This window comes from Lygodium microphyllum, chromosome 7, assembly GCF_053477565.2.
Source record: "Lygodium microphyllum isolate KBCC chromosome 7, Lygodium_microphyllum_v1.1.10, whole genome shotgun sequence".
In the NCBI taxonomy this organism is placed as follows: Eukaryota; Viridiplantae; Streptophyta; class Polypodiopsida; order Schizaeales; family Lygodiaceae; genus Lygodium; species Lygodium microphyllum.
In genome coordinates, this window is record NC_141141.1 from 15,835,357 (window position 1) to 15,841,909 (window position 6,553).

A 6,553-nucleotide genomic window follows, 5' to 3' on the forward strand; every position below is an offset into this window, starting at 1 on the left:
CAAACAAATCGTTGAGCATGATACAAGGCCGAGATATAACATCGGAAAATCTCTCGACTACTATATACAATGCAAGGTTTATGGTCAACTTGCAAGTTGACGTACATCTCCAAAAAGCTATCCATTTAAGCCTCGTTTGCTGTAATGTAGATAAGATGGCAAACGAAGAAGGTCCTATTGTTCAAGACCGCGAGTCGTATCTTAATCAGCGTGTCCCATGTCCTTGCTCTCAATGCAAGTTGGCAATTAGACGAAAACGCCGATTGTCTATAGAACACGTACGACGATTTGGCGAGTTTCAACCTGAGATTATTGATCAGGCGATTGCAGATTTTCAGCAAACGGTATTTTCAAGTTAGCATTTTTCATGCATTGTACTCTCAAGCTAATTGAAAACCATACACAATAAGATTGGGTCTTGTTGGCAAATTTTGTGTCCAGGGGGGTGATGTCTCGACCCAAGGGGGAGTGCACCCTTTGCGGCCAATTAGAAGAGTTCGTGGACGTGAGATGGATGGATGGCAGGAGCCAATAGACCACTCGCAAGGCCCATCTATATCGTCAATGCCAGAGGAGACAGACAACCTTCCCAACTTGCCTACAATCTTGGAGCCTGAGATGGAGGCAATGATCGATGCATTGATTCCCATGGATGTTGAGACATCTAACCCGCTTAGAGAGGAAGCATCCATACCATTATATGATGGGTGCCGAGTATCTCGGTTGAAGACATTGCTTGCACTCTTAAGTGTGCAAGCGAAATACGGTTGGAGCGATACGAGTGTGACTGAGTTATTCAGGTACCTTGCATATAGACTTCATTGTTTTTTTTAAAAACAGTATTATTGTAAATATGGATGGATTTTTCAAGGTGTTTTATGATGTTTTCAGGTTATTGAAATATCATATATTGCCACCTGTAAACACCATGCCTGAGTCTCGTGATGATGCACGACATGTTTTACGGAAGCTTGGCATGGACTACAATAACATCCATGCATGTATCAACGACTGCATATTGTTTCGAGATGAATACGAGACTATGGAGACATGTCCAAAGTGTGGTGCTCACAGGTATCGACAGGACTTGCAAGGGCAGACCATCCCTCAAAAAGTCCTCAGACACTTTCCGCTCATCCCCCGCATAAACCACATGTTTCGCACGTCTGCCATGGCAAGCTTGACAACGTGGCATGTGCAGAATAGGTCTACGGATGGAGTGCAACGAATATCAGCAGATTCGCGCGCATGGAGCCACATTGACTCTACCTTCCCAGGCTTTGCGCGAGAGCCAAGGAATCTTCGGCTCGGTCTCGCCATGGATGGTGTGAACCCATTCGGTCTGCGCTCGACTTCTTACAGTGTGTGGCCTATAGTGCTTGTCAACTACAACATTCCTCCATGGCTTTCTACGAAGAAAGGACATCTCATCCTTAGCTTGCTCGTCCCGGGCCGCTACAAAGTAAAAAATATGGACGTGTATCTTCGTCCATTAGTCGATGAGCTTAAGATTTTGTGGGAGGAGGGGGTCACGGTGCAAGATATGAGCAGGCGCGATGGTCGGCGGTCAGCCAACATTCGAGCCATTCTCATGTGGACGATGCATGACTTTCCGGGATTGGGAGAGTGCTCAGGTGAGCAGACCTTTGTTCACGCCGGTAATATCTATATTTTATTTCATTCAATCAAGTATTCACTAGGTCGTGGATCGCCTTGCAGGTCTCGTTACCTCAGGTTATCATGCATGTCCATTGTGTGGGCCACAGTTAGACTCCCGAAGGTCACAAACCATGAAGAAGATGGTATATCAAGGACACGCCACTTTCTTGCCGGAGGATCATGAACTCAGGGAAGGTTTTCTTGGACGACCTCCAGCACGTATGAACGCTGCAAGCTGGTACGAGCTGAAAATGGTAAACCCGGAATCACATCCAAATGGAATGCGACGGTTCTCAGTTTTCTACGAGTTGCCATATTGGACCCACTTACAGGTCAACCACTTGTTGGATCCCATGCATATTTTCAAAAATGTGGGCAGCTTGCTATGGGACCACATCACAGGAAAGAGAGACACTATAGGGTCACGAATGGATTTAAAGGAGGTAGGTAAGATGGAGGCGCTTTGGCCGCAGTCGAGTGCTGAAGGGGGAGTGCAGCTTCCTCGCGCTCCCTGGGTTTTGTCTACCAAAGAAGAGCGCATTGTGAAGCAAGTAATCAAGTCTATCCGCACTTCGACGGGTATGATACGTTCTCTCAGGTCCGCATTTTCTAAAGATGACCAAATGTCTGGGCTAAAATCCCATGATTGGCATAAGATATGTCAGGTTTGTGAACAGAATGGATTTTAATTAGCGTGGACATTTTGAAATTTGAAACGTGACCATTATTCTTAATGCTTTCTCATTTGTGGCAGTTTGTCCTACCGATCGCGATCGCGGGATGCCTAACTCCAGAAATTCGCGGGGCCATTTACAAGCTGTCGACTTTGGTGCAATGGATCTCACAGAAAGAGATTAAGACGTCCTCTATTGAATCCGCAAGGCGGGGAGCAGTTGAGACGGTCTGTCTCTTTGAGAAATACCTGCCCACTAGCATGCTCACGATACAAGTTCACCTTCTTGTGCATCTTGTGGACGAAGTGGAGATTGCCGGACCTGTCCATACGCGATGGATGTTCTTCCTGGAGCGCTTCATGAAAACCCTGAAAGGCTTTGTGCGACAACGAGCTCGTCCGGAAGGTAGCATGGCGGAGGGTTGGTTGGTGTCAGAGGCATTAGTGCATATCTCACAATGGCTACCAACGGTGGAACCAGACAATGAAATGCTATGGACGCTCAAGGACGATGACAGGCTGACTGGAGATGTGGTGGTTGGAAATGGGGTAGAAAAAAGAATGGATGCCTCAATGGAAGAGAAAGTGAATCGCTTTTGTATGTTGCACCATGCCTCCATGGAGACGTGGCTCGCCAAGTACCAGATTGCAAGGCAAGATCGAGAGGAAGCGCGAGCTGAATTCCGACGCAGTACGCGTCACCGACCGATTCGATATCCCGAAGGCATGGAGGAGATGCCGCGGTTTATGTCAACACGATGGTTGCATGGAGCCTTGATCGCAGCATCCAGCGAAGGGGCAGAGGTTTCAATGGAGGAGTGGGAGTTCTCGAGGGGATGTAGTCCAAAGGTAATGAGGGGTTTAGAATGTGTCGTATCTGAATTTGTTTGCTACATCTAATTTGAGTGTTTCAATGTGCAGTACAAAATATATAGTGCAGCGTGGTCGCGCGGACGGCATTTTCGGGTGGAGCGTATTGACAAAATGCGCTCCACAATGGACTGTGGTGTCATGGCAAGGTTTGAGCAAGAGAGCCGGCGACGAGCAACGGATCCGAACACGGTTGTGGATGAGATGGAGTATTTTGGGAATTTGCAAAGTATTATTACGGTGGATTACCGTAGCTTCTCCATGATAATATTCGATGTGCAGTGGTTCAAAGTGGTACTTGGAGGAGCTGGCGCAACGGTTCGACGAGGTCCATCTGGATTTCTCGAAATAGATTCCGAAAAAAAATGGACGGATTTGCGCGACACCTTTGTGTTGCCGGCACATTGTGAACAGGTAATCTTCTAGTCATTTGCTTGCTAATTGTAATACGACATGCTTTATGTCACAATGGTTTGAAGACGGTTTGTAAGTGTTTGTGAACAGGTAATCTTCTATCCAAATCCCCGACAACCTCGATGGTGGTATGTTATACCTTCAACTCCTAGAGGTGCGAGAGTATACGATCAAAGCGATGTTCCAGGCATAGATGAAGAATATATGCAAATAGAGGGATCGAAATTACAAGGGGTGGAGGCCACCGCAAGCTTGGAGCCCGCATCGGCTAACAATGATGGAAATACAGAAGTCGTAGAATTTTTTGAGAACGAGGCAGACTCGTTCTTTTGTGGTGACATGTCTATCGACCTTCCAGTGTATGCAGAGTTATGTCAGGAGATTAACATGGGACCATAGAATACTTCATTCTTGGAGAATTGTATTACTCAATTCGTTGTTTAGATCTTCCATAAAGGTAGATAAGATATGCATTTTAAGATGGATTTTTCAAAAATGATTTATATTAATGCGCTTTGTATAGTTTCAATTGATTATTCTAACATTATTTTTTATCTCTGCAGGTATCTTTATTTTCAGTATGAGTCGAGGGATGAGCGATGAGGAGTTTCAGGAGATGATGGCACGTATATCTCCAGATCAGCTCGCGAGATTCAGAGAGATAGCAGATCAGGAGCTGTCTCGTTCTTCGTCAGGGCGCTCCGCTAGATCAGCTTCAGTGCGATCAGATGCTTCAGCTTCGAGCAGACGATCTCGACGCTCGCGACTTGGGCCAGAGGGAGGGACTGCGACTGCAGGAGGATCAGGGGGGTGCTGCTGTGGAGACACGGACGCGGTGTCTCCGTCTCGTCGTTCAGCTAGAGCTCGGTCACCTCCAGGATTTGTCACACCTGTGGGGACGTCCACTCCAGTTACTCCGGCTTTTGCGCAGCCGTCGGCAGATGTCACGCCTTTTGGTGGCACTCCTTTTGGTGGCACCCCCTCTGGTGGCACTCCTTTTGGTGGCACCCCCTCTGGTGGCACTCCTTTTGGTGGCACCCCCTCTGGTGGCACCCCTTTTAGTGGCACTCCGGGAGAGGGTACCCCCGTCGGTACACCGGATGTTCAGGGGTCTCCTGGATATGCCCAGGAGCGTGGACGGAGATGGGAGAGGGCCCATACGAGGCACACTCCTAGGGATTATGGATACCTAGTGGATGGCAGGTCAGGAGCTATCATCATGAATGATGAGGGGAGGAGGGTGATAGCTCGCATGAGGGAATTGTGCCAACAAGTTTTTCGGCACAACGTCCTGGATCATTGGAGGAACATACCGGAGGGGAGCAAGGAGTACATAGTAGCATCCTTGCATGAGGAGTTCCCGGTGCCAGCCGCAGTGGATAGATTCTCTACGGGCTGGATGATGGATTGCATGCGTGCATACATGTCACATAGACGATCCGACGCACGCAAGGCAATCAAGAGTGGGGCTCCAAAGCCCGAGTGGTTAGATGCAGAGGACTGGCGCCGACTGAGGGAGGAGGCTACAAATTCGCCAGGACGTTGGAGTCAGCAGCGGGAGGCGGCGAGGGCACGAATCGAGGCCGGATCGGTACATCATCTTGGGAGTGGCGGCCACAGGACATATTTGGAGGACTTTGTAAGTTTCTCTTTTGTTTTGCTTATTTGTTTTTTTGAGATATTATTTGTACTGACAATCATATTTCTAACAGTTAGCATTTTGTTTTCTTTGCAGCACTCCATTACAAATCGCGATCCGCAAGGCCTTGAGACTCAATATGCAGAGAGGCACGGTCTCAGATCATTGATCGACCGATTGTACAGACGCGGCGGCGCAGTAAGTCTCTCATCTTTCATGTCCGTAGTTACCATGAGATATTTGAATGCATTATTGTATGGTGGATTGATATGTTGTTTCTTTTTCTGCAGAATCCGTTTGATGCTCCTTTGCAGAGGGACGAGCTTTCGGGGGACGACGATTTGTAGCTCGCCCTCGGATCCTTAGCGCTCACATACCTTTAGTTTTTAGTCGCCCGATCTATGTAGACATTTTCTATGTATTAGTGATATTGTTTTATGATTGTACCAATCGCATTTTATGCAATATCATGTATTTATTTCATCTATCAGTTTTATGATTTCAGTATAGATTCTTTTTGTTTGCAAACGCTTTGTATGCAGCAGTGCAGAAACTATTTTGTATGGCTCTCATACAACACACAGTGCTATATGTGGCAGGGCAGCTTGCTGCCCTGCCACAAAATTTTTTTTTTCTCTGTTACCGTCGCTATTTGCGTCGCAAATTTACTGCAGGCGTCGCTATTGTCGTCGCTATCAGCGTCGCAAATTCTCTGTAATCGTCGCTATATGCGTCGCTATTTGCGTCGCTATATGCGTCGCATATAGCGACGCAAATAGCGACGCATATAGCGACGGTTATAGCGACGATTCCATGGCGTCGTCAATAACGACGCTTTTTGCGACGACGGGGGCAAATTTTGTTGTTTGTATTTTCGTCGCTTTAAACGTCGCTACAAGGTCTATATCTTGTAGTGATCATTGTTCTCTCTTTGAAAATGTGTTGAGGTACTACCCACTTTTTAGGTAGTCCCTTGCATACGAGTCTTCCAAAAACACCCCTAAAGCTATCAGATAATATCTAAAGTGCTTTTTCTTTGTTGTCCAAGCTTTAGCCATCACTGTACCTACATTATCTATGTTAAAAATTGTTATAGCATCTTTTTCTTCCAGTTCAGTTGCTATTGTACTTATTGTATTCAATATTGTCCCTACATTAATGAGTGCTATACCTGCAAGTACATCAATTATCGTTTCAACATAATATTTTAGTAAGAAACTCACTCTCTTCTTTAGCACCCATTATTCCATCTTCATTTGCAAAGTGTGTGCTTGATAACATGTCTATTGCAACCAGGT

At 46.5% G+C, this 6,553-nt stretch overlaps 1 long non-coding RNA gene across 1 annotated transcript; it reads left to right on the plus strand.

Moving 5' to 3' along the window:
* The first annotated feature begins 5,056 nt into the window (after window positions 1-5,056).
* Window positions 5,057-5,701, plus strand: LOC148033210 (uncharacterized). Its single transcript, XR_015691448.1, has 3 exons — window positions 5,057-5,255; window positions 5,352-5,453; window positions 5,546-5,701. It is a non-coding gene; the product is annotated as an uncharacterized LOC148033210 (long non-coding RNA).
* The last annotated feature ends 852 nt before the right edge of the window (window positions 5,702-6,553 follow it).